This window comes from Spinacia oleracea, chromosome 6, assembly GCF_020520425.1.
Source record: "Spinacia oleracea cultivar Varoflay chromosome 6, BTI_SOV_V1, whole genome shotgun sequence".
Classification (NCBI taxonomy): Eukaryota; Viridiplantae; Streptophyta; class Magnoliopsida; order Caryophyllales; family Amaranthaceae; genus Spinacia; species Spinacia oleracea.
The window spans coordinates 61185418-61211489 of record NC_079492.1 but is presented as its reverse complement, the minus strand read 5'-3'; the positions used below and the strand labels follow the sequence as shown (position 1 = coordinate 61211489).

At 41.2% G+C, this 26072-nt stretch overlaps 1 long non-coding RNA gene across 1 annotated transcript; it reads right to left on the bottom strand.

Annotated features, from left to right (window-relative positions):
• Window positions 1-4300: 4300 nt before the first annotated feature.
• On the bottom strand, window positions 4301-8589 carry LOC110789183 (uncharacterized). The gene is made up of 3 exons (XR_008923224.1): window positions 8266-8589; window positions 6026-6131; window positions 4301-4677 (listed from the first exon to the last, which is right to left on the bottom strand). It is a non-coding gene; the product is annotated as an uncharacterized lncRNA (long non-coding RNA).
• Window positions 8590-26072: the final 17483 nt, after the last annotated feature.

The following is a 26072-nucleotide window of genomic DNA, read 5'->3' as shown; positions in this document are numbered from 1 at the left end:
CCTTATTGAATGTTTTAAAGTTTTAAAGTTTTAAAGTTTAATACTTTGTAAAACATTTTGGTTAACCATTCATAGAAATGAATAAAATTCATTCTTTCTATTTAATTTTGTGGTTTATTAAATGATGAGTCCTTTCAATTTGACAAATATTCAAGATAGACTGTCAGGACCAGTCTTGTGACTAAGAAATGTCTATCAAGTGAACTTGAATGTCAAAATTTGAAAATGTTCCCTGGTCGGAAGTTTTCTATAAAGGTGGACGCATACAAAATGCTAGACGACTAGAATGCAAGATGAATAGTAGTTATGTTTCTTGAACTATGTGGGCATGACAATGTCGCAATCATTTGCATAGATACTTACTTGATAAAGATTAGTATCGGACAGACCTATGAAACTTTACTGTAAGAGATGAAAATTTGTCATAAGTAAATTTCGTTATATTATTAGACATTAATCTTCAATACCTGAGTGATTTGAGATTACTTGTTTGAGAATTGGTTACTTTGATGTTGTCAAGCGTCGCACCATAAAAGGAGACTATAACGGCAACGCTAAGGTAATCACATATCAAACGAAGTCTAGCCTCAAGATCACAAGATTTGGATTGTCTTCCCATAAATAGGAATGAGATGCCGAAGTTGTACAAGGCCACTCAAAGAGCTGGAAACTGTAAAATGCATGGTCGTGCTCAAATGAATCATAGGATATGATTATTTGTTTATTTGATCAGTTGAACTCTGACACCGAGAAATACCTCTGGACATAATAAGGATGACTACTCTTACCTTATGTTTATGAGCAGGCATCAAGCTACAAATGAATTAGGAAATGCACACTTGTCCCCAAGGACAAGTGGGAGACTGAAGGAAATAATGGCTTTGGTCCAAGTTTACATTTAATGCATTTAATGCTAAGTCTAATAAATGTGGTTCAGTATTTATTAACAAGTTAATAATTCAGTGAGATCAAGTGATCTGAATGCTTGGCTAGAGGTCGTTTCAGTTCAAGTGGAATTAATAATATTAATCCACAACTTACTCTTGAATGAACTCGTAGGGTCACACAAATAGTGCGTAAATGGATCAAGTATTTAAGTGAATATAATATTCATTAAGTACTCTATTTATGGTCATTCGGAAATGATGGATCTTGGTTCTAATGGGAGCTAAAATCATCACAAGGCAAAGAAAGGGCATTACCGGAAATGAAGAAATTAACGGAAACGGAAATATGGTTCATGACGGAAATACAAATATTATCCAAGTCGAAGATATTTCCGAAAACGGAAATATGGTTCGTATCGGAAAATATCATCGGAAATATTGTCGGAAACGAAAATATTACTGGAATCGAAAATATTGTTGAAATCGGAAAATATTATCGGAATCGGAAATTAATACTAACGAAACCTTAAATATTGTTCGAATCGGAAATAAATTTCGGAATTGGAAAACGAATCGGAAGCACGACGAGCGACAGGCCGGCAAGCGAGCCAGCCCATCGCTCAACGAGCAAGCTCCACGAGCTCGACGAGCCAGCGCCAGGCACAAGGCCCTGCGCCAGCACCGAGCACGAAGCCCGGCGCCTAGTGTAGGCAGCAAGGCAGCAAAGGGGGCCGACGACAAGGCAATGGGCCAGCGACCAAGGCCTGCAGCGCCCGATAGCCAAGTGTGGCCTTCAAGGCTTCGTGGGAGTCAAGCAAGCCTTGCGCGCCAAGGCCCGATGCCCCACATGCATGACTTAGGCGTCAAGCTACTTGGGCCATACGTTGTTCGTTTTCCTAATCCTACAATGATTAGACTTCTAGGTATTTAATTATTCCTAGAATTCTAATAGAAATAGGTAACTAGAATCCTAATAGGTTTAGTTATTTGATTCCTAGTATGATTACAATTCTCTATTTTTCACCCTATAAATATGTGGTTCATGATCACAATTTACATATCACATACAATACATTAAATACAAGGGAGAGTTTAATATTTGCCTATCAGATTTGTGAGTTTCCCGAGTGCACAAAAACCTTAGAGAATATTCTAGTCGGTTGAATCTAAGGCGGATCCGGACGTGCTATGGACTTGCTACGCTGGGACGACACTTGGATTCCTTTACTTTTTCTTGTTCGGTTCGGGAGTAGCTAGGGAAGGTCGCATCACATAGTATGTATACTAAATTATGCTAATTGACTGTGAGGCAATTAATTTGGATTTCTAGCTTTTATGATTTTTCCGCAGTAATTATATTGTTCATAACCTTACATAATTATGGTACAAAAGAGAGAAACATTGATGTAGGTATAATAATCAACTAATCGCGCGCGAAGAAGAGGAATCAACTATTTTTTTGATTTTCGGACATGGGGCTTATATTGGAAGGTTGTTTATCGGTTGTTGATCATACACCACCACGGAAATTCGTTAACGACACCACCTATATGGACACATATTTACCAAGAGTAAATCGCACTAAAGATAAAACCCAGAGTAACGCCCAGGCCATACACAAATTATGGTAATTAAACTAATCACTATCATATTCATAAGAATGCAGTTGTCTTTCCTTAATCAGGCGATACGCTATAATGATAAAAGACCTAATTCAATGTGGTATACTACTGGTCAGATCTTCATGCTTTTTTTTTTGACATCGCTAAATTTTCATCCTTAATCCTCGTGCATGCTGTAATGCATATATGTCACACCTTAGGAAAATATGTACTCCGTAAATAATTGTTGGAAAGTGTTACTAGTTCAAATGAGTTGTTCGTGAAAATTGGTGAACAAGTTTGGTCAAAGTTTAGTCATTAAGAAAATGAACAAGGTCGAAAATATATATTCGAATACCAATTGTTCCGATGTTGAAACAATGGGTTTCGAATGAAGGCTCTTTGGAATGTGTTGAAGATTTTGCTAGCTTGAATGAGTTATGTCTGAATTCACCTGCACAATAACAAGATTACTAGTCTCGGGGGTGTTTCGGAGGAAAGCCCCTCCGATGCCTAAGTAAGAACGATGCTCGGATTCTAGAGAGAGAAGTTCTCTAGAGAGTAGTCTTAAGGCGGTAAATTGGACGTACCTTGAGGTGTGAGCCTTGGCAGCCTATTTATAGTGTTTGTGTAATAAATGCACATATGTCATTTATTACTATTGGGCCTTGGGCCTTGGTTGATGGCTGACTAGCCATATTGGAGTGTAGTGGGTTTGATGTTATTGTATTACTACTAGAAAAAGGGTTTATAACGACAAACTTTTTCGTCGTTATAAGTCTAAAAAGTCGTCGTTAAAACCTTTAACGACGAACAAAGTTCGTCGTGTGTTTTGTCGTAATAGGTTCCGACGTTATTTGTATTAACGTCAATGTTCGTCGTGAATTATACACGACGGAATCATTGTTTGTCGTCATTTATTAACGACAAGATTGTCCGTCGTTATGTTATAACGACAAAATGATTGTTTGTCGTTATCTATACTAATATATTAAAAGGCGTTGCGAAAAATGTTTATGTGCCACGTAGAACTCTCCTGTTTACGCCACGTCATTCACTCACCAAGGTTATGAGATGTTGTTGCTAATTAAAAATCAATACAATAAGGTTCGAACACAAGACTTAAAGTTTGGAGAATAACTCTCATTACCATCTTAACCAACCTCTAATTGTTGTTTATCAATGCACGTTAATTTATAAATACATGTTAACATGAAGTCTAAAACAATCTATGTTACCTCTTATTTCTTATGGACTATATTGGAATAAAAATAATAATTAAAATATTAGAAAAACCATGAATTAAACAATTAAAACATTAAAAAAATTACTTGGCATTATAAAGGTAATGTACATGGGTAATTGATGAACTTAATGAATCTTTTCACTTTTATGGTCTACATGTATTTTAGTCAAATATTGAGTTGAAAAAGAATTTCGAATTTTAATTATTCAAAGTAGCAACCGGGGCATCGCTCGGGCTACACACTAGTTATATATTCAATGACGTCGAACAAACAACAAATAACAAACCACAAAGTTGACGTAAAAAGAGAATCAAATTGACACAATAATTTTAATTATCGTCCAACAACGATAAATTATTTCAACGTTAATGTAACTAAATAAAATAAATATATTTTGTCGTTAATATGAAAAATATTTATAAACAAAAGATTTATAATAAACAATTTCAATGTGAGTCAAAACAACCAAACTAATAAAGATCATATAACTTGGTCTATACTGAGAGTTAAATCTCAATAAGAGTTAAATCTACAAATTTATCTATCGAATCAAATGGAAATGTCATTACACAAAAGAATTTCAACATCATATTATAGAATTCATGTGAAACCAAGAATCACACTCCCATCATCTTGTTTGATCTAAAACAAAAAAAATCTACATCAAATATAATCAAGATTTGGAGCTTCTTGGATTAGAGACATTGGAGTTTTTGTAGCAGCACATCTTAAATACTTTTAAGTTCATCTTCAATTGAACTTGTGCGGTTCCTAAGTGTATTATTCTCTTCTTGTACCGTGTCCATGAGATTGGTAAGAATATGATTTTGTTACCTACACACAGAAGAAGACAAGGTGTCACCTTCATATATGAGAAGAAAAGTGAAAAATTACCTGGACATGAGGAAGTGTGGGTTCTTCCACTATTTCACGAGCTTCATCCTGCAACATGTATAACCACAAAAAAAGTAATATCATACACGAGAAGCTCTAGTTACAACTTACAACCAACTATCAAAGTTCTAATTAAGTTACATGAAAATAAGCTTAAAGACCACAGAGGAAGTTCAGGGCAGATTCTGGACAGATTTTGTTTTAATAAGAGAAGTAAAATAAATTGCAGAGTAAACTGCAACTACCAACAAAACACCAACACAATCTCACCTCAGTAAGCTCTTTAAACGCCACCTCAGTAGGTTTATTTCAGATAAATATCAGTTTACTAAAACACAATCCCCCCTAGCAGTTCTCAAGAACTCTACAACAGAAACTGAATTGAAAACAATTTATTTCACCAAAATCTACCATCAGTCACTTAGATCCTAGTTTAATTAGAATCAGAAAAAATGTTTGACTTGCCTGAAGTGTGCCACGTATTTTCTGAGTTCCTGCAGTCCTGTGTGAACAGGACCAAGATTTTTTGTCCCCGTTTCTTTGGGTTTGGACAGTTCAGCAAATTGATCAGGTTTCATAAGTTTTGGAGGTTGTAGTTTGTTGGTATGATGGGCAGGTTCAGCTCAACAAAAAGAAGTATGGAAGTGGATGGCAGAATTGTCCTTGTTTTTTTTCGGTTTAGTTCATATAAATTATAATCAAGCTTAAAAAACTACAGAGGAAGTTTATGAAATAATTTTCACAGATTCTGTATCAAGTAGGAGAAGAAAAAAACATTGAAGCAAAGGTCATAATCCTGCAGGATGAAAAAGGTAACTTTTGGTCGTCTTGCCACCTCATGCTTTTCTTGGTTAATGGGAGTCCTAATAATTACTTGGGCTTGACCATCTTCACTTTGTGGTTGATGTTCATATTAAGATCTTTTCTTAGAGAGAAAAGGAAGACAAAATTAGGCTTTTAATTGTAAAGAAAACTAAAACCCTGCTACTTATTAATAAAAGTTCGCTAGTCATCTAAAGAAAACAAATCTCTTAATTTGGGCTTTTCTTTCTGTTCTAAGAACGAAGAAACATAAGAGGCATACACATTACATTATAAAAAATACTAGTAAGCAAATATATTAATATCCTAGCACTAGAATCTAGAAAGAAGGTATATTTTAGTGCAAAATCTGAACGGAATAAACTAAATGACTCATCCAGTCGTAGTAAAGATAAAAGGATAATCAATTAAGCAATAATACTACAACAGGAAATTCTTATCAGCTAGTGTTTTTAGATTTTAATTAGTAGCCTGTGTATTCTTCTATTAAGAATTAAAATGATCATTGCCTAATGCTGACGCATAATCAGATGTGTCACAAATCTGAACAAGTTTAAACTAGGATTTTACGTACCTCAGCATCCCCTTCAGTGGATGAGAGGTGGTGATACTAACAACGACGCAAAGCATATATCACACGTGTAGGTGGGGGTCGACTCATTCAGTCTTTTGTTTGTCACCTGCATCAATTGCATGTCTTCATAAGGTAAATAAATTCCATACCACTCATAGAAGTAGCCAATAATCAAGTGAAGCTAGAAACAAGTTTAAATTCTGAAGAAGCTAGGCTTAAGATTCTTCAAGTAAATGTATCTAACATGGCAATTTAGCTAACAACTATATCATTCTAAATCAGTAAACTGTGTACAACAGGCTAAGGTGACTTGCTTATGAGCTTAAACAGCCAAAAAACTCACTACGATTGTTACCAAAAGCTCTGTTCGCAAGACCCAAAAAGTTTCTTAGTCCACCTAGCTCACAAAATACAAGCTAATAATATCGCTCCACTCGACCAGCATCCATACCCAACAGGACAATGTTGATGCCAACAATATAAACAGTGCCAAACAACATACTTGCATGCACAAACACCTACTAGGCTCTAGTACCTCACAATCTTTCAGCACCTTAACCACCTACATAATTACAACTAGAGATGAATGCGAGTTGAGAAAAGGGAAAAGAACAAGTCTGACTGTAGTACAGGAACAGTTCGAAATAGTAAGATTAAAAGAGTCACCAATCTACAAGCTTCTGCTGCATACCATTCTAGTAAAGCTGCAACATTTCGCAACAAACAAGGTACACCATTATAATGAAGAGGAATAAGCAGCCATAACATCTAGAACCAGAAAAGAAAAGTGATCATTCACATGTTGTCTCTGCTTGCTTTGTTCTTGTGCTCTTTATCAGATTTAAGATCTGACCGACGAGATAAATATGTAGATGGTTTAGTAGAATTGAACTCTGAATCCAGCTATACTCCTTTGCATAAACAAAACAGCTACAAGGTTTCGGACTATTTCCTAAAGTGGAAACAGAAGAATGGTGTCTATTAATTTACAGAGAAACAAATGCTAGCTAAATCAATTTGAAAACAAGCCTACGCATCCAGAGAAATATGCATCAGAACAAGCTTGGAACAGTCAGTCGCAAAAAAAAGGCACTTGTCAAAGAAGACCCGACTTAACACCAACATCAAAGTAGAGTAGGGATTAAGAAACGACGAAAGCAAGACTATTTTTCACATTCTATACCAATAAAGAAAAGGACGAATCACGTCAAGGTCTAAATGCTAATAACAAGTGAAACTTGTAATGAAACACTAACAGAGGATAAACACTGGCCGGTTGCCCTCCAGTTCGGGTTCAAAAGTTAGATTGTCCTACCATCAGCTATGAATAATGGAACTACTCTTGTATACTCCATACCTGGCCAGTTGTATTATTGTTCTTCGACTTTTTTAACAGTATTTTAAAAGTGTAGCTTCTGATACTTTTAGCACATGACAATTGCCAACTATGTTGGTTTAATTATCTCTTGTTGAGTAATCAAGGCTTGAACTAGCTCCATCTAATTCCTATTTCTATTAAACTGCACTTCTGCTACTAGGAGTAAATAAAAGTAGAGAATTTTCAAATTTTCTTTTGTTTGAAGTTAAAAAAATACAGAACTGATACAAACTTCTTGAAAGTTCGAAGCTAAAAAATACATAACTAGATAATTACTCCAAAAAAATTCTTTGGTACCACCAAAGCTGCCAGTTAGGGCCAATTGTTAAAAGTTTGTCTTCTTTCATAAGAACACCTCTTGATAGCCTAAACAATTCAATTGCTACTGTACTAATTTTGGGACATCCATTGATATGCAAAACAAAAAGCTTCTTGAAACACGCAGTCATAGGTTTTCAATTAAACCCACCAGAGTAATTCCTACTCAGCTGATGCGTGAGCAACAATATAGGGAATTTATCCAATTTGAGTTTATCCAGGCCAAAAAAAAAAAAGCTAAAAAGCAAATTCGTGGAATTTGACAAAAAAAATAGAACATGGATGAACAACACTGGAAGATCTTCAACCGTTCCCAGAACTATATTCAGCAATATAAAGCATAAAATCAACCCTAAATTATAGCACAAATTCGACAATATAAGCACAAATTCGAAATATAAAACATAAATTCGACAATTTAAAGCATGAATTCGACAATTTTAAGCATAAATTCGACAAAATAAAGCATAAATTCGAAATTTAACGCACAAAATCGAAAATAATTACGAAATATGAGAAAACTTGCACTAATAATCGCCTGTACCTTGTGAGAGACGACAGAAATCCACTTGAAAATGAACCAAAATCCTTTTCTCTTCAGCTTTCGGTAGACAAACCCAATCAAACTAGCTTCAATCCTTTTCTCTTCATCTTTCGGTAGACAAACCAACTGAAATTCTCAGGCCATTTGGGTGAATTAGGGAGAAGAATTGGAAGAGAATTGTGGAAAAAGAAAAATAGCAAGCTCTTGGATCTAGGGTTTAGGAAGAAGAAGATGAACGAGTAGCGCCGCTCTGAATAAAATAGAAGCGATTTTCAATTCTAATCCGGCTCTAATCCGGCGTCTTTCTTTTCTCTTAGCAATAACGACAACTTTTTTTTTTTTAGTTTTACCTAATCGAGTTATAACGACGGTTGTCATATTAATAATATAACCTTATTTCACTAATTACGACTAAGTCATAAGTTTGTCGTTATAAGTGGTAGAGTTAAGCTATTTACGACAAAAAAATTTGTTCGTCGTTATATATTTGTCGTTAAAGATAGAAATTCTAGTAGTTCTTAGTGGCCCAATTGGTATTCAATTGGGAGCCCAAACAACATGCCCCCCCAGACCCGGTCCATTTAGAATTAAATGGGTGGGTTTCCATCTGTCAGAAGTCCAAAAGTTCCCTCCCTTTTTCAAAAGGAAGCATTTGGATCCGTGTATTTGTGGAACAAGTGTCGAGAAGGGTCTTCGGAAGTGTCTTTGATCAATTGGTTTGGAATAAAGTGGAAGTTGGGCGGTTTTTTTAGATCGTGGCCTATAAATATCAGACCATTTTCTCCATTTCAGACTTTATTCGCCCAAATCTCTCAAAGCTTCCCAAGAGTTCTTGCGATTTCCCTGTGTACTTTCTTCAGATCTTCGCAAATTTATTGAGAATTTGCCTCGGGATCTCACTTCGTTCGCTTCATCGGCGTCTTCTGTCCCAGGAAAGGTAATTTTGTTTCTTGTTTTCGTTTTCTTTTCTTTCTACCCTTTTCTGTGCTCTTCGGCGTTCTACACTTTGCCATGGCTGGGGGAAGATGGAAGAAGAAGTTTGGCGTGGTGTCCTCTTCTAGTGATGAGGAAGAGAATAGGGTTCCTGAGGGGAATGTAAACCAAGTTTCTTCCGAGGTTGACGCTGAAGAGCGCTCGGAGAATGAAGTTCGTGCTGAGTCCAGTCGAGAAACTGGTATGGCCGTTTTCCAATTCGGTCTTTCTTTCCGAGGAGGTGGAAAGAAGCTGACCCGGCGGGGAAGCTGGCACCCCTCTTCAACGACAAATCCGAGATTGCTGGGCCTGACGGCACGGCAGTTGATGGAAGCTGGTTAGTTGATGCAAGAAAGGGGCATTACCATCGGCTGGCCGAGGATCTTTATGGTATTCAGAACGCTTTGGGCTACTGGTGCGAGATCCCTACTCAGAAGCATGCAAGGGTGACTCGTCCTCCTCCGAACCATATTGCTGTATACCTCCACCATTTTGACTATGGGCTTCGGTTCCATATGGATCCATTTATTGCTCGTGTGTTGGAGGAATACAACATTTCCTTGGCTCAACTGACGTCGAAGTCTATGCGGCATATTGTGGGGTATCGTTGGATGTGCGACTACCTCGACTACGAGCCCTCTATTGAAGTTTTCAAGAAGATGCACGAGCTTGTGAGAAATTCGAATGCCGAGGCCGGTTGGTGGGCCATCAACAATAAGAATAAACGGAAAGGCGAGACCCTCTATATGACCGCGTATCAGTATGTCTCCTCGGTCCATGAGTGGAAGAAGCAGTGGCTTTTGGTTCGAGTGTCGGTGGATCCGAAGCACCCTCATTATTATTCTCCTCCGAAGTGGGTTGTGAGGGTGGACTCGACGATGGCGAGGGTTGAGCCTGTTAATTGGGAGAATATGGATCACACTACGCAGCTGGAGTGGTTTAGGGCGAAGGCGCCTCGGGAGCCGTTGCTTTGGCTTCCGAATTTGCATTATATTACCCAGGAGGTCATCCTCGCTGCTGCCGGTCTCAGCCGGATCTATGACAGGGGTGAGATTTTTTGTGCTGAGATCGTGCTTCAGTTGAGGTGTTTGTCTCCCTCTTTTTAGTGCTTTTTCGAGTCTCATCTTTTGTTTTCGTCTTTTCTTATGCAGAGCAAGGCGAGAGAGCTATCGTTCCCGAGGTGCTCGCCTACCGAATCAACAACGGGGTTCTCACTCGCTGTCCGCCGTACGATTTTAAGAAGAAGAATCCTCGGTAGCTGAAGCTAGAGGATCACCAGTTCTCGGATTTCGCCCTTGCCCATCTTTACGACGTTCGGGCTGATCCTTGGGATTCTCAGAGTCCAGGAGAGGCGGTTCCGAGGCAGACCGTTCTTCCCGAATTGGTAACTACTTCTGATCCGGTAACACTTTCGTTTGGATCTTTGCTCTCGGGTCTATTTGTTTATTCTTTGTGGCGGAGGTGTTTACCCTCGTTTCTTTTTTTATTGGATTTCAGGGACCTGAGGTGACGGTTGCTGCTCCTGTCATCTCATCTGCTTCTTCTCCCCCTTCGCTCGCTGCTCCCGAAGTAAGTAGTGAACCTGTACTTGAGTTCTATTTTCTCTTATTGACTTGTTCTAACTTCCCGTTTTCGCTGTTGGCTTTAGGAGAAGAAGTTGAGGAAGAGAAAAGCTTCGGAGGAGAGGTCTTCGCCTAAGAGGAAGAAGATTTCTAGGGAGAAATATCCTAAGAAGTCAAAGAAGATCTCTTTGTCTTTGGGGAAGGTAAATTTTCCACCCGAAATTGTCGAGTTTTTGAGTCGTCGTCCTCATCTTACCGAGGAGCGTGTTCGACAGGTTGTGGCTCAAGATCCTAGTCTTGCCGAGGCGGGTGAGAGTTATCTTGCCGAGCAGAGGGAACGAGAGATGGCTCCTCCCAAGAATTTGCGCAGCAAGCTTCCACTTCCTGGCCAAAAGCTTAAGAGCGTGGTGGTTTCGGCTACAGACGAACCGGTGGACCAACCTTCGGTTAAGGACACCTCGGTTCCTTATCTGCTGAAACCGCTGACTCCCTCGGGGGTGATAGTTGAAGATATCACTCATGAGGTGGAAGCCTTTGAGGCTGAGGTTCGTTTGGGGTTCGCCGATTTAGACACCTGCTTTTGTCCCCATTCCCGAAAGGGAAGGTTCGATGATGAGAACACAAATCTCCACTTGGCAACGCATCTCCTATAAAATAACGAATCTCAATCACCCTTTCATTTCAGCCAAAACTGCTATTTATAGAAACCTTCTAAGAATAGTAACTGCTGTAAGAAGTAGTTGTTAAAAGTGGCAAAGTCATAAAAGATAGAAATCTGTCAGAATTAGGTGTTGCACTCCAACATAAGTCCTAAAAGAGATAGAATTGGCAAAAGGAATTCTATTCCTGCTATAATTCGAAAATAAGAGTTACGTATTAATTAAATTCCTAACGAACCTAGAGTTCGTAACGAGCCCAGGCGCATTCCGTGATAAGTTAATACGCACTAAGAAACTCAGATAAATCTCAAAAGCTCCGTGTTTAAGAGTCCAGATCTGACAAAAGGCTCAGCCCAGATCCTATTTTCAACGCCTGGGTCTGGGCGCTGAAAATACCTGGGGCCGTGTCGTCTCCGAATTCTTTTTGGATTCGTATTCTAAAGATCTATCTTTCCACAAACTCTTTCCCTATAAATACAGCCTAAAAACCGACGTGAACACGACACAATTCCATAACCTGAGTATTGGCTCTAGCCTTAAGCCTAGCCTCACGCTGCGAAATTGATCTGGCGTTCTGTCGCAATCGACCCAAAAGTCGAACAGAACGCATCCTGTCCCTTGTAGCTGATGAATTTAGCCTAAATACTGGAACATTGCTTGGAAACCCGAGATTCGTTAAATAAAAGGAGAAATAGCAAAGCCAAGTGGTTAGTTTTCTGAGAACCGTGACGCACCTCTCAAGGGTGCGTTGTAATGTGTCCCTCATATGATTTAATCGCTTTCATCACCCTTTTATAAAATTGTCAAACTATTAACTTGATTGATCTATCACACCTAATAAGATAATACCTTGGACAATTGAATTATCATGCTAGGTACCTTAAATCAATCTAAATAAGATAATCACGATCGATTTAGTATTATGTGTTGCATATTGCTAAAATCAATTCAGAATAGTTTAATAGTTTAAACGCATGTCCCTTCAATTATTTATGCTGAGCTAGTAAGGATAACCTGCCTCTGGAGTTATCGATGATCACTCCTCTCGGTAGTTACAGTCCCCCGAACTCTCAATCTCTGCCCTGCGGGTGTACGTTGAGCGATCCCCACACCAGGGATCACAAGGGAACCTATGGCCGTCGTGGTCGAACATAATTGCACTCCCTTTATGTCACGATAACCGGGTTTTGTCAGTTTTTCTCATTGTCGTTAAAAACTGAATGGCGACTCCTATATTACTAGTCGATTGGGTGTAAACTCACAGGAAATCTAACTACACTTGATCTGACGACGTCACGCCCAGGAGGGACGAGGTCATGCATTAGCCTCGTGCTTTTTCGACCCCCTCACAGTGGCGACTCCGCTGGGGAACGTTAATGAAATACTCGTGCTCGTAGGTAATCAAAATAGCCGAAGGGTGAAACGATCCTACTCCGCGTTTATTTCCTTATCAAGTTGGGACGACTGAAAATCAGCATATTAATGTGAACGGACAGAACCGCATAACGAATCTCGACTCCCTTGGCATGTTTCATCTCGGGAGTTGGGACTAAGGATACCCATCGCCAACCGGGGGGTGCATACGCTTCGAATGTTGTCCACTCGGCACTTTTCGCTAGTAGTACACCCGTCCCAAACCCAATCGCTCGCCCACTAAGGTACCTCTCATTGGTGCATGCCCCCTTGGCTTACATCGTGATTGGCCTCTTGGGACGAAATTCGTCTGTTAAATGCACTACCTCGACCGGGGCATGTGTTGGATCTACGATAGAAGCGGTACCAAGCCGGCGCAAATATTACCCATAGAATCCTATCATAAACTACGTGACATATTATTTTTTGCTTCATGTTGTAATGTTAGTTATGTGCATCGAATTACGTGATTGTGTTGTGATTGTGTGTGACAAATAACGCTAGAAAACCAACGACCCTAAAAATTGCCCAAACATTCATAAACACCAATTGGCCAAAGAGTTATACCTAAATACGTGTCCAGCAGTCCCGGGTGATCGCCACAAAAATAAGCGACGCCCAGGACGGCCTGTAACGGATCCCACGACGCTGCATAACGCGCTAAGGACGTTATTGGGCAAGCACGCAAAATTAAGTCGTATGTACAAAAAAAAAATAGACGAACAGAATACGAATACCAGTCAGAGACGCATTTTCAGCGCCCCTGGATGGGCGCCAATTATTTCATCGCCCTTGCTGGGTACTGAAGTTGCTGCTTGGCCTTTTGGCCAGGCACCGCAGCCTCGGTGCCCGCGCACAAAATATACGTAGCAATAAAAAATTCGTAACAAATTTGCTACGAGGACGTATGAAAAAGGCACTCAATTCTAAAAACGACTTATAAAATAAATAACTCCTTGCGTCGTCATTAGGCCCCCTATGACGACAATGTTCGGAACCGAAACCAAGCACTCCAGTTAATATAACTTTGAATGTCACGCGGGCAAGTGTTTCGAAAACCTAAAGAATGACCAAAAGAAAAGCCAAAATGTACCAACGAGAGTGAGAATAGAAAACCGATAGGAAGAGTCAAAAGTCTAGACTAAGTAATGCTTAACTTTGGGCCTAAACTTTATCTTGTCTTATGCATAGGGCTGGTTCTGCCACTTGGCGTCGATCTGAAAATCAAAGGTTAGTACGTCTCGAAGATACATTACCAACACAAGGTTTAGCAACTCCAAGATCCATCCGTCACTCCCCCCTTCAAGGATCTCCGATTCCCCAACCTCGATTCGCACCCTCAAACATGTCCATGGAAGAGCTGCGAGACCAAATGGCCCAAATGACCCTACTTATGAATCAACTGAAAATGGAAAACGAATCCTTAGCGGCTGCGCAATCCAAACATGACCTCGATAACGAGAAGAAGATCGAAAAAATGGTTCTGCAGCAAACTATGGGGAGCAAGTATTTCTCCCTCGATCCTGAACCTTTTCCCGGAAAACTACCCGAAAAGTTTAGTTCATCCGACTTACCAAAGTTCAAAGCCACGGACAATCCCCGTGATCATCTCTTGAGCTTTGTGAATGCCATGAACTTGAAAGGTGTGGACAAGTCCATGTATCTGCCTGCCTTTCCTTTGTCCTTGGAACCTGTGCCACTCAAATGGTACTACCACCAGGACCCTAAGCTCTTCCCCACTTGGGAGGACATTGTCAATGTCTTCATCAAGCAATACTCGTCGAACATGGATTTTCAAGTCACCATGCGCAAGCTGGAAGTCCTCTTCCAAAAGAAAAATGAAGGTTTCACGACCTACTTCGCTAGATGGAGGGACCAAGCGGCCCAACTAATCAATAGGCCTCCTGAAACTGAATTGGTCCAAAAATTCATTGACAACCTAGACCCAGCTTATAAACAACATCTTAGATACTTGGGCTTTGACACCTTCAAGAGGGTTTACGATGTAGGAATAAAGATCGAGGATGACCTTACAAAAACAGTACAAAGCAAGCCTGCATACAAAAGTAATACCTATAACAGGGGCCACACGCCTCAAGCCCAAGAGGTCCACGCCGTAGAAGAAACCCCAACCCGAAGGAGCCCCGGAAGCTAAGGTTGACCCGAGACCGAAAGTTTGCCCCACTCGGGTCGACTCTAGTACAAGCCTTCCAAAGACTAACCAAACAAGGAAAACTAAGGCTCATAGGCCCCACACCCGACCCTCCATTCAAAAATAAATACTGGGTCGAGGGCGCCCACTGCGAGTTCCATCAAGGAAATGGGCATGATACTGAGAACTGCTGGAATCTAAAAAACACGATCCAGGATATGATAGAGGATGAAATAATACCCCTCCCTAACGTTGGCAAACCCAACAACAACAAGAGCCCACTGCGGCTCTTGTCACATCTCTCTCGATCAACCGGAAAATATGAACTTTGACCCTACGGTGTATATTACGCCCCAAGGTGCACCACTCGCCATGGTCCCTATGGATCAAATCGAGAGAGAAGTGTGCGGTGTGTGGGATGATGATGCTGAAGATATCTACCGGTCCCAAGTATCGGGCCAGGACCACTTTACTGAAACTTGGCCCGGGCATGTTCCCATTGACACCACCCCTCAAGAGCCCGAAGTTGACAATCTCACTCGGTCCGGAAGGGTATACCAATAGGATATTCACCCACCTCTCGTGGACGACATCCCAGTCAGACAGACTCCTGAAAACATGCGGCACACCACCGTCGCAGAAGTCATCGAAAATCCTCTCTTGAAGCAACTAAAAAGAATCAAAGCCGAGATTACCATCTGGGATCTCATGTGCACTTCAAAGGAACATCGTGAAAAACTTATTCACTCACTTGACCTCATCTCAGTCCCTAGGGACATCACACCTGACTCGTTGGTTAACCACGTCACGAGAGATGTTGAGGAAAAAGCAATAGTTTTTATTGACAAAGACTTACCTAAAGAAGGAGGCGCCCACAATAAGGCTCTCTATCTAGTGGTTGGATGCAAAGGACAAAACATCCCCCTAGCACTCGTAGATAACGGTTCAGCGGTAAATGTTTGCCCATTGCGAACCGCCTATTGCTTGGGGCTAGGAAATGATGACTTCCAAACCTCCACGCAAGGGGTGCGAGCCTATGATAACTCTCGAAGGTCTGTGTTGGGAAAAATCAACCTCACAATACAAACCGGGCCTGTGGCACGCACCACGGAGTTTCAGATAATTGACATCAAGCCCACTTTCAACCTCCTCTTAGGGCGCCCTTGGCTCCACGACTTAGGAGGTGTGGCTTCTACCTTGCACCAGATGGTTAAATTTAACCATAGCGGGGTAATTCTGGAAATACGCGCCCCTCCTCTCGACGTCAGTTATACTATGGTCGGAACGACCGATGCTGCAGAAGACCTTTACGGTTTTCAAATGGATGAAGTCATCCAAGTCATTGAGGACTATAATTTAGCATTTCTAGATCCGCGAGCGTCCCGGGTCATCCCTAAAATGTTGCTAGCTCAAGGCTATTTCCCGGGAACTCCATTGGGCATAAGGAAGAAGAACAACATGTTCCATCCCCCACCCAACAAAACTACTCCCTCTGGTCTAGGCTATACACCAACGGAGGAAGATATTGCTGACCACTTGTCTAGGCTACGCCTTAAGCCAGCCAAGACAAAACAAACCACCCTTCTTCCCCCATACCAAAGAACCCTTAACGGTATGTTTGTCTGAGAAGGAGAAGAACACCCATGCTGCAACTTCCCTGAACCCTTTGTTTAGAATGGCCTGCTAAAACCCGGATTTGAGATTTTCCATGACTGTCATACTATGGATGAGGCACCCCACCTCACCAAGACTGAAACAACTGAAATATTAGACAACCAAGCTATATGGACATTGTTTAACGAATCGAGGCCTATGGAGGACGAGACTGTAATAACGACCCTAGCCCTGCAAGATGAAGGTTTCAATCCAACCCGGTTAATCACTTCTACATCAACACCAGAAGAGACCGAGAACGGATGGGTGAAGACATATCAGTGGGTCAATGCAAAGGGAATAGAATTCAAGATGAGTACAGGCGAAGGACCAAAGTTCTACGAGACTAAACCCAAGGCTTGAGCCATAGAGAGCACTTTAGCAAAACGCCTAGTAGTTCTTTAGATGATAGAAAAAATAAAGCTATAGAGATAGTCCTAAGACCCCTTAGAATATAGGCTAATTTATTTTAGTGTGTTTTCCTTACTTTTCAAATTAATAAAGGCGTAAGATTTTTCCTAAAAAAAATTGCTCTAACACTAAACAAGCACTAATCATATTTGCAAAAATAAAATCAAAAAATATAAGGAAGCGGCCCACTTTAGGCCCAATAGCAAGACCAACTCGGTCTTGAATCGTGACATCAAAACCAATTCTCGAAATCCACAAAATAAACCGTACCTCCAAGACATAAAGGTCAACCCGTGCAATCATAAAAGTCAACCCGTGCAACCCAAAGAGACCAAAGGAAATCAAATCCAAAACAAGTGCAAATGTTGCTTAAAAAGAAAATTAATAAAACGTAACCCCACCATACCCTTCATTAACAACACGCACCTCAACCCACCCAAAAGCCCTACACAAAGATCTTCACATCTTTCGCACCCTAACTCCATTTTCAAAGCCGTTTTGAGTCACGAATAGATAAAATTAATCCGGACGAAAATGCATCTCACGCTAACAGTCCAAAAAGCTTCCGAAACAGTGTCAAAATTGATTTCTGACGAATAAAAAGTAAAAACAAAACAAAGAAAAAGAAATAAAAGCAAGAAACATGTGAAAGAAAAGAAGCAACACGCCCAAAAATCACCCCAGAAATCATTTTCAGCGCCCAGAGCTGGGCGCCGAAATCATTAACGCCCCAGTCTGGGCGTTGAAACTCTCTGCTTGCCGAAGTTTACCCAGAAGTGCTCGTCATTTTATCCGCACATACACGGAAAAATAACAAACACTTGGGGGGTACAACACATATTCACGTATTCTGATATACATACCAAAAAGAAAAACAAAACATGAAAAAACAATGCGCAAAATACATGTACTCAAAAAAAAAAAATCATAAAGAAAATTTCGACTTACGGCAAAGCAGCAGATTCTACCGTTTCAAATAATATGTTTCCATCTCAGAACATACTTATCAAATTCGGCATCCTAGAATTTATTCTAGCTAGAACTACGCGCGACCTGATTCTAAGTTAAAGTTATTTAACAAGGATACGTAGGCAATCCTATTTATGGATTCGGTCCAATCAAAAAAATATAACGTGCATAAGTGTTGGAAATGAGCGAATAAAAAAGAGAAGCGAAACGAGAACAAGAAAGCAAAGAAACCAGAAAAATAAATTACGCCTTTATTAATATTTAAAAATAATAAGTAGGAAAACCAAAGTGCTAAGGAATGAAAAACAAACACAACTGAAATAAATAAAGGGCACCTACACCCTAGCAAGAACTACACTACTCGAGTTCTTCCGGATCATCAAATAAAGTTTTGTAGAGGGCAATGTTCGCAGGGTCCACCCCTACGGGCTTCTGCGCTGCCCCTATGTCGATCTCCATAAGAACAGGCTCCTTGACACTAACTTCCAAGGATGCCAAGGCCTCAGAAACATCTTCAGTCTGAACAGCTATAGCCCGCTCAGCCTCAAGGGCACAAACAATAGTAGGGGAAGAATTATCGACATCAATTCGATCAGCCACTGGTTCTACTGGGGGCTGAACTTTCCTAACCCATACATTATTCCGGCGACGATCTCCGCGAGAGCTTGCATTTCTTTTGGGAACAACAGGCCCCTTCACGTTAGGTACCTTTTTAGGCCTAGAACTGGAACGAGGAGGAATTTCCTTTCGCTTTCGATCAGGACGATCTTTCACAGTCTTAATGCCATTTTCGCGAGGGTTAGCAGGATTACGGTTTTCATACTTAGCCCTACCTCAAGGTATCAAAAGTTCAGCCGGCTCTTCATTTCGAGCTTTAGTTCTCACAGCATTATCATCGGAACTCATCCACAACTTATAATTCTCGGAAAGACCCACAAAGCCATCTGTAGTCATGGTCCAACACGGGAGGCCACCATAATACTTAGCCCACGCTTGAACCCGTGCTCGTGAAAAGACCGCTACTTTAGGTGGTACTGTATCAGCAAATGGGATAGTCTGCCTTAAGCCGTATTGTCGCATGACTCGGTGAGGAAAGATGTAAATAGACCGAGATAATCCCAACAAAGAAATATGAACTAACGTCTCGGAACCCCTCGTCATATTAGTCAAACCCCACCACGGTACCACCCACTTAATAGAGCATATGCCATGAGTAAAATAGGAGGCCCATTCGGCCTCGTCCTGGCCTTGGTGCAAATACTTTCGGTTGCCTAAGGCTATAGGGGGATAATGTTTAGGATCGGCAGGAGCTTCTAGAAAGCCTAAGTCGTTCCATGAGCCAAGTCTGCGAAAAAAAACGGGTACGAGGCCTGGGATGCATTTTCAACGCCCAGGACCAGGCGCCAGAAATTCCGTCGCCCAGCCCTGGGCGTTGAAAATCAGCTCCAGGCAGAGGCAAACGAAAAGAAAAAATAATTATTTGCACGCAAATAAACGATCAATTACCTGCAGCAATAGGGGGCTCCCCTTAAAACTTTCAGACTTGGCATCCTTCTTTAACTCATCCGCACCCAACAAGGTCTCGGCAACAATCAACGGCATAATGGAATAGCAACTCTCTATCTGACTGATCAGGGGAATCAACCTTATGTCACCAAACTCACCATTGTTATTCGACAGTAAAGAGTGGTTCAACAAGCAGAATACAAGTGCCCGGATATTCAATTTCTGTTCAGTCATATTTTTACTAGGCTTAAAGTGATGTTTTGCAAGCTTCGCCAAATTAACCTTATCACCCACGATTATCTCAGCAAGCGTGTCATCATCTAGTCCTAGGAAAGCCCCTATAGTTGTTTTACCCTCTTCAACAGTGCCAGGGGTAGCAGGAGTAGCATTGGTAGGATAACCCAGGATTGCGGCAAATTCATCTGGCAAAGGGCATACCTCATTGCCCCAAAAGTTTAGGGCGGCATACAGAAAGTTATAATCAATGTTAATTTGTTGTAAGCGTAAAAGTGCCTCTAAGTGGTATCCTTTCAACAAAACTGTGAGGGGGTCGAAAAAGCACGAGGCTGATGCGTGACCTCGTCCCTCGTGGGCGTGACGTTTCTTTTTGTCAAATCAAGTGTAATTGGATTTCCTGTGAGTTTACACCCAATTGACTAGTAATATAGGAGTCGCCATTCAGTTTTTAACGACAATGAGAAAAACTAACAAAACCCGGTTATCGTGACATAAAGGGAGTGCAATTATGTTTGACCACGACGGCCATAGGTTCCCTTGTGATCCCTGGTGTGGGGATCGCTCAACGTACACCCGCAGGGTAGAGATTGAGGGTTCGGGGGACTGTAACTACCGAGAGGAGTACTCGCTCTTCGATTACTCCAGAGGCAGGATATCCGTACTAGCTCAGCATAAATAATTGAAGGGACATGCGTTAACTATTAAACTAATCTGAATTGATTTTAACAATATGCAACACATAATACTAGATCGATCGTGGTTATCTTGTTTAGATTGATTCAAGGGACCTAGCATGATAGTTCAATTGTCCAGGATATTATCTTTATTAGGCGTGATAGAACAATCAGATTTAATACATTAACAGTTTTATAAAAGGGTGATGAAAGCGATTAAATCAGGCGAAGGGATCACATTACGACCGTCACGGTTCTCAGAAAACTAACCACTTTGGCTTTGCTATTTCTCCTTTTATTTAACGAATCTCAAGTTTCCGGGCTTAATTCTTCAGCTACAAGGGACATGACACGTTCTGTTCGATTTTTGGATCGATTGCGACAGAACGCGGGATCAATTTCGCAGCATGAGGCTTAGGCTTAGGGGTTGGAGTTAATACTCAGAATATGAATTGTGTGTTGGTTTCACGTCGAATTTGGGGCTGTATTTATAGAAAAGAGTTCGTGGAAAGATAGAATTTTAGAGCACTAATCCAAGAAGAATTAGGAGAGAACACGTACCCAGGTAATTTCAGCGCCCAGGGCTGGGCGCCGAAGATTTCGGCGCCCAGAGCCAGGCGTTGAAAATAGGGTATGGGCCGTATTTCCTTGTCAGATTTGGACTCGTGGAATACGAAGTCTCTGAGACTTATCCGAGTCTTTTAGTGCGTATTAACTTTATGACGGAATGCGTCTGGGCCCGTTACGAACTCTAGGTTCGTTAGGATTTTAATTAATACGTAACTCTTATTTTTGAATTATACTAGGAATAGGATTCCTCTTACAAATTCTATCTCTTTTAGGATTTATGTTGGAGTGCAACACCTAATTCCAACAGGTTTCTATCTTTTATGTCTTGCCACTTTTAGCAACTACCCGTTACGGCGGTTACTATTTTTTGCAGGCTTCTATGAAAAGCAGTTTTGATTGAAATGAAAAGGGTGATTGAGATTCGTTATTTTATAGGAGATGCGTTGCCAAGTGGAGATTTTATGTTCTCATCATCGAACCTTTCCCTTTCGGGAATGGGGACAAAAGTAGGTGTCTACAGTTAGCCCCCACTTTGACTGAGTCTCGGGATGAGACGATGGTCAAAGTACTGGACGGAGTGCGTCACACAAGCCATAGTGTATGTGACTTGTTTTGCGAGCGAGTGATAACATTTGACTTAAGGGTCATCACTTGAAGTGTCGACATATCCCTCACGTGTCATTGGGATTTGTCAACGGATAGTATAGAAACTCCCTCACTTTGTCATTGGAAGTATCTAAAGATGTGTAGAAACTCCCTCACTTTGTCATTGGAAGTAGCTACAGATGTTTTCGAAATCAAAGCTATAAAGTGTAATTGGGCCTCGCCAAGCCCAATCACGAGGTAAAATGTTTTTTTAAAGATTCTCATTTTCAGGGTTAGCTAAAAGAGAAAACCCCCTTGTTTTTATGGGACGTAAAACGAAGGAAAATCCAGCACATCGTTCTTTTTGGAAAAAACGGAAAACCAATCCTTTAATTTTTGGAAAAAGGGAAAACCGAAAAAAAGTTATCGCTACGGCGACTAAGGACCTGCGCGGTTAGTGGCGCAAACCCCGCCGGCTAAAGATGGAGAGCCTGTCCGCTGAGGGTGGACACCCCGTCCGATAGAAGTGGACGAATCTGTTTTGAAATTTGAAAATAAGGACCTACGCGGTTTGTGACGTAGACCCCGCCGGCTGAAGATGGCGAGCCTGTCCGCTAAGGATGGACACCCCGTCCGATAGAAGTGGACGAATCTATTTTGAAATTTGTTTGTGTTTTTTTTTTTGAAAATATGGAACTACGCGGTTTGTGACGTAGACCCCGCCGGCTGAAGATGGCGAGCTTGTTTTTTTGTTTTGAAGATTTTTTCGAAAACTGAGGACCTGCGCGGCTAGTGACGCTGACCCCGCCTGCTGAAGGTGGGCGAGCCATGTCCGCTGAGGGTGGACGTCCCTGAATTCGTTTTTTCAATTTGGAACTCGCGTGGTTCGTGACGCGACCTTGTCCGCTGAAGATGGGCAAGTTCCTATTTCTTTTGTTCATCGTGATTTCTTTTGAGAATTTCTTTTCTTATTCATTCTCGCAGGAGCGAATTCTTTCGAGGGATGCTCGGATTTAGTTGCAACTTGAATGTGGGTTGACAACGGGCTTAGACGGACCCTTGTCTTGTGGTCATCTTCTTTTGTGGTTTTGAGCTAGTCTTTACGGCTCGATTTTTCCACCACTTGGTCTTTGATCAGAGGACCGTGTACAAGTATCAACGGCGACCTTTATTCTGAGGTCGAAATCCGTTTTTTTTCTTTGAGATTATCCAAACACGGGACTGTGTATAGCGTAGTCCGGGGCTATGATTTTAACTTCGCATACTCTCCGCTGAAGTTTATATCTTCTTTCGAGCCCCCAAGCACTCGTGCTTGATGGTCATTTCTTGCCAAGAGAGGTACGTATTTTATAACGCCCTTTGATCATGTTTGGGATCGTGCTCGTATGTGCGAGCGACCTTTATAGTGGTATGCTATTTTGACGAAGTCGTGGAGTGCGACTTCATTTTCCGGGCGACAAGGTTTATTTTTCAATAATATCAGGTTTAGCTTGGCCCGGATTAATCTTTTTACAAACAAACATTTTTATTTGAGAAACCAACGACTTAATAATATTTTTTGGTGTTTCGAAAAATGACCTTGATATTTATTTTGCTTATATTTGTTTTGAAAAAATGTACACATATATTCCCCGAGACGAGTCTAAGTTTCGACAAGTTTTAACATTCATTTTCACTATTTGGGTGCTAAAGGTGCTTTTGGGCTTGATCTTGATTTCAATAGGGCCTCGTGTCTACCAACACGGGTTTTAAGTCCTTTCCTGTTCCGCGTTTTGCGAGATCCGGGCCCTGGGCTGCTTTTTCGGCGCCCAAGGCTAGGCGTTAATCATTTCGGCGCCCAGCCGTGGGCGCTGAAAGTTTTATCCTGGCAATTTTTGGTTTTCGGATTTCTTAACGAGTTTCCGAATGGGATCAGGATGTCACTTGATGGCTTCAGGTATATATAGGGGTTAGATACGTCCTTCTTTTCCATCACTCTCAATTTTCCTTTCTCTTGTAATTACTTAGCTTTAATTCTTCCTTGCTTTTGTCATGTCGATTCCTCCCTTCTCCCTCCAACGAGCTGTTAGGCGTTGGCTAAGAGCCCTTACTCCTACAGAAAATGCTTTGTTGAAAGAATACCACTTAGAGGCACTTTTAGGCTTACAACAAATTAATATTGATTATAACTTTCTGTATGCAGCCCTGAGCTTTTGGGATTCTGATCACCATGTTTTTGTCTTTCGGGGCAATGAAATATGTCCTTTGCCAGATGAATTTGCTGCGATCCTTGGTTATCCTACTAATGCTACTCCTGCCACCCCTGACACCATTGAAGAGGGTAAAACAACCATAGGGGGTTTCCTAGGACTAGATGCTAACATGCTCGCTGAGATTATTGTGGGTGATGAGGTTAATTTGGCAAAGCTTGTAAAACATCACTTTAGACCTAGTAAAAATATGACCGAACAGAAATTGAACATTCGAGCCCTTGTATTTTGCTTGTTGAATCATTATTTGCTGTCGAATAACAATGCCGAGTTCGGTGACATAAGGTTGATCCCCTTGATTAGCCAGATGGAAAGTTGCTATTCTATTATGCCGTTGGTTGTTGCTGAGACTTTGTTGAGTGCGGATGAGTTGAAGAAGGATGCCAAATCTGAATATTTTAAGGGGATCCCCCTATTGCTGCAGGTAATCGATTTTCTTTTGCGCACACATTTTTTTTTTAATATTTTTTCGTTCGTCCTGCCTGGAGCTGATTTTCAGCGCCCAGGGCTGGGCGTTAGAATTTTTGGCGCCTGGTCTTGGGCGTTGAAACTGCGCCCCAGGTTTCGTTTGTTTATTTATTATTTTTTTGATCTGATCATACCTGTTCCTTTTTGCAGATTTGGCTCATGGAACGACTTAGGCTTTTAGAAACTCCTGCCGATCCTAAACATTATCATCCTATAGCCTTGGGTAATCGAAAGTATTTGCACCGAGGCCAGGACGAGGCCGAGTGGGCTTCCTTTTTTACTCATGGTATTTGTTCTATTAAGTGGGTGGTACCGTGGTGGGGTTTGACTACTATGACGGGGGGTTCTGATGTGTCAGTTTATGTATCTTTGCTGGGGGTATCTCGGCCCATTTATATCTTTCCTTACTGAGTCATGCGTCAATACGGCTTAAGGCAGACTATCCCATTTTCTGATACAGTACCACCTAAAGTAGCGTCCTTTTCACAAGCACGGGTTCAAGCATGGGCTAAGTATTATGATGGTCTCCCGCGTTGGGCTGTGGCTACAAATGGTTTTGTGGGTCTTTCCGAAAATTACAAGTTGTGGATGAGTTCCGATGATAAAGTTGTGAGGACCGAGGCTCAAAATGGGGAGCCGGCTGAGCTTTTGATACCTCGTACTCGGGTTAAGTATGAGGGCCGTGATTCTGCCAATCCTCGCACCCATGGTATTAAGACTGTGAAAGCTCGTCCTGATCGAAAGCGAAAGGAAATTCCTCCCCGTTCCAGTTCTAGGCCTAAGAAGATGCCTAACATGAAGGGGCCTGCCGTTGCTAAAAGAAATGCAAGCTCTCGCAGAGATCGTCGCCGGAACAATGTATGGGTTAGGAAAGCTCAGCCGCTAGTAGAACCAGTGACTAATCCAGTTGATGTTGATAATCCTTCCCCCACCATTGTTTGTGCCCTTGAGGCCGAGCGGGCTGTAACTGTTCAAACTGAGAATGTTTCTGAGGCCTTGGCATCTTTGGAAGTTAGTGTCCAAGAGCCGGTTCTTATGGAGATTGATATAGGGGCAGCGCAGAAGCCTGTGGGGGTGGACCCTGCGAACATCGCCCTCTACATGACTTTATTTGATGATCCGGAAGAACTAGAGTAGTGTAGTTCCTGCTAGGGTGTAGGTGCCCTTTATTTATTTCAGTTGTGTTTGTTTTTCATTCCTTAGCACTTTTGTTTTCCTTCTTATCATTTTTTAATAAAGGCGTATTTTATGTTTACTTTCATTTTTTGCTTCTCCTCTTTTTTCATTTTTTATATATTTTCTCATGTCTAACACTTTTGCACAACGTGTATATTTTTTTACTTGTTTGGACCGAATCCATAAATAGGATTGCCTACGTATCTTTGTTAAATAATTTTAACTTTGAATCTGGTCGTGCGTAGTTCTAGCTAGAATAAATTCTAGGATGCCGAATTTAATAGATATGCTCTGAGGTGGAAACATATTATTTGATCGGTGAAATGAGTGAAGTTTTATCATTATTTTAATCTGCTGTTTTTGCCGTAAGCCGTGTATCTGCACATAAAAATGAAATTCCATGTGTTTTTTTGTTTTTTGTACGGCTATTTTTCAGTACGCATATCTGAATACGTGCTGTACCCCCCCAAGTGTTCGTTATTTTTCCGTTACGTGCGGATAAAATGACGAGCACTTTTGGGCAAAATTTGGCAGGCAGAGAGTTTCAACGC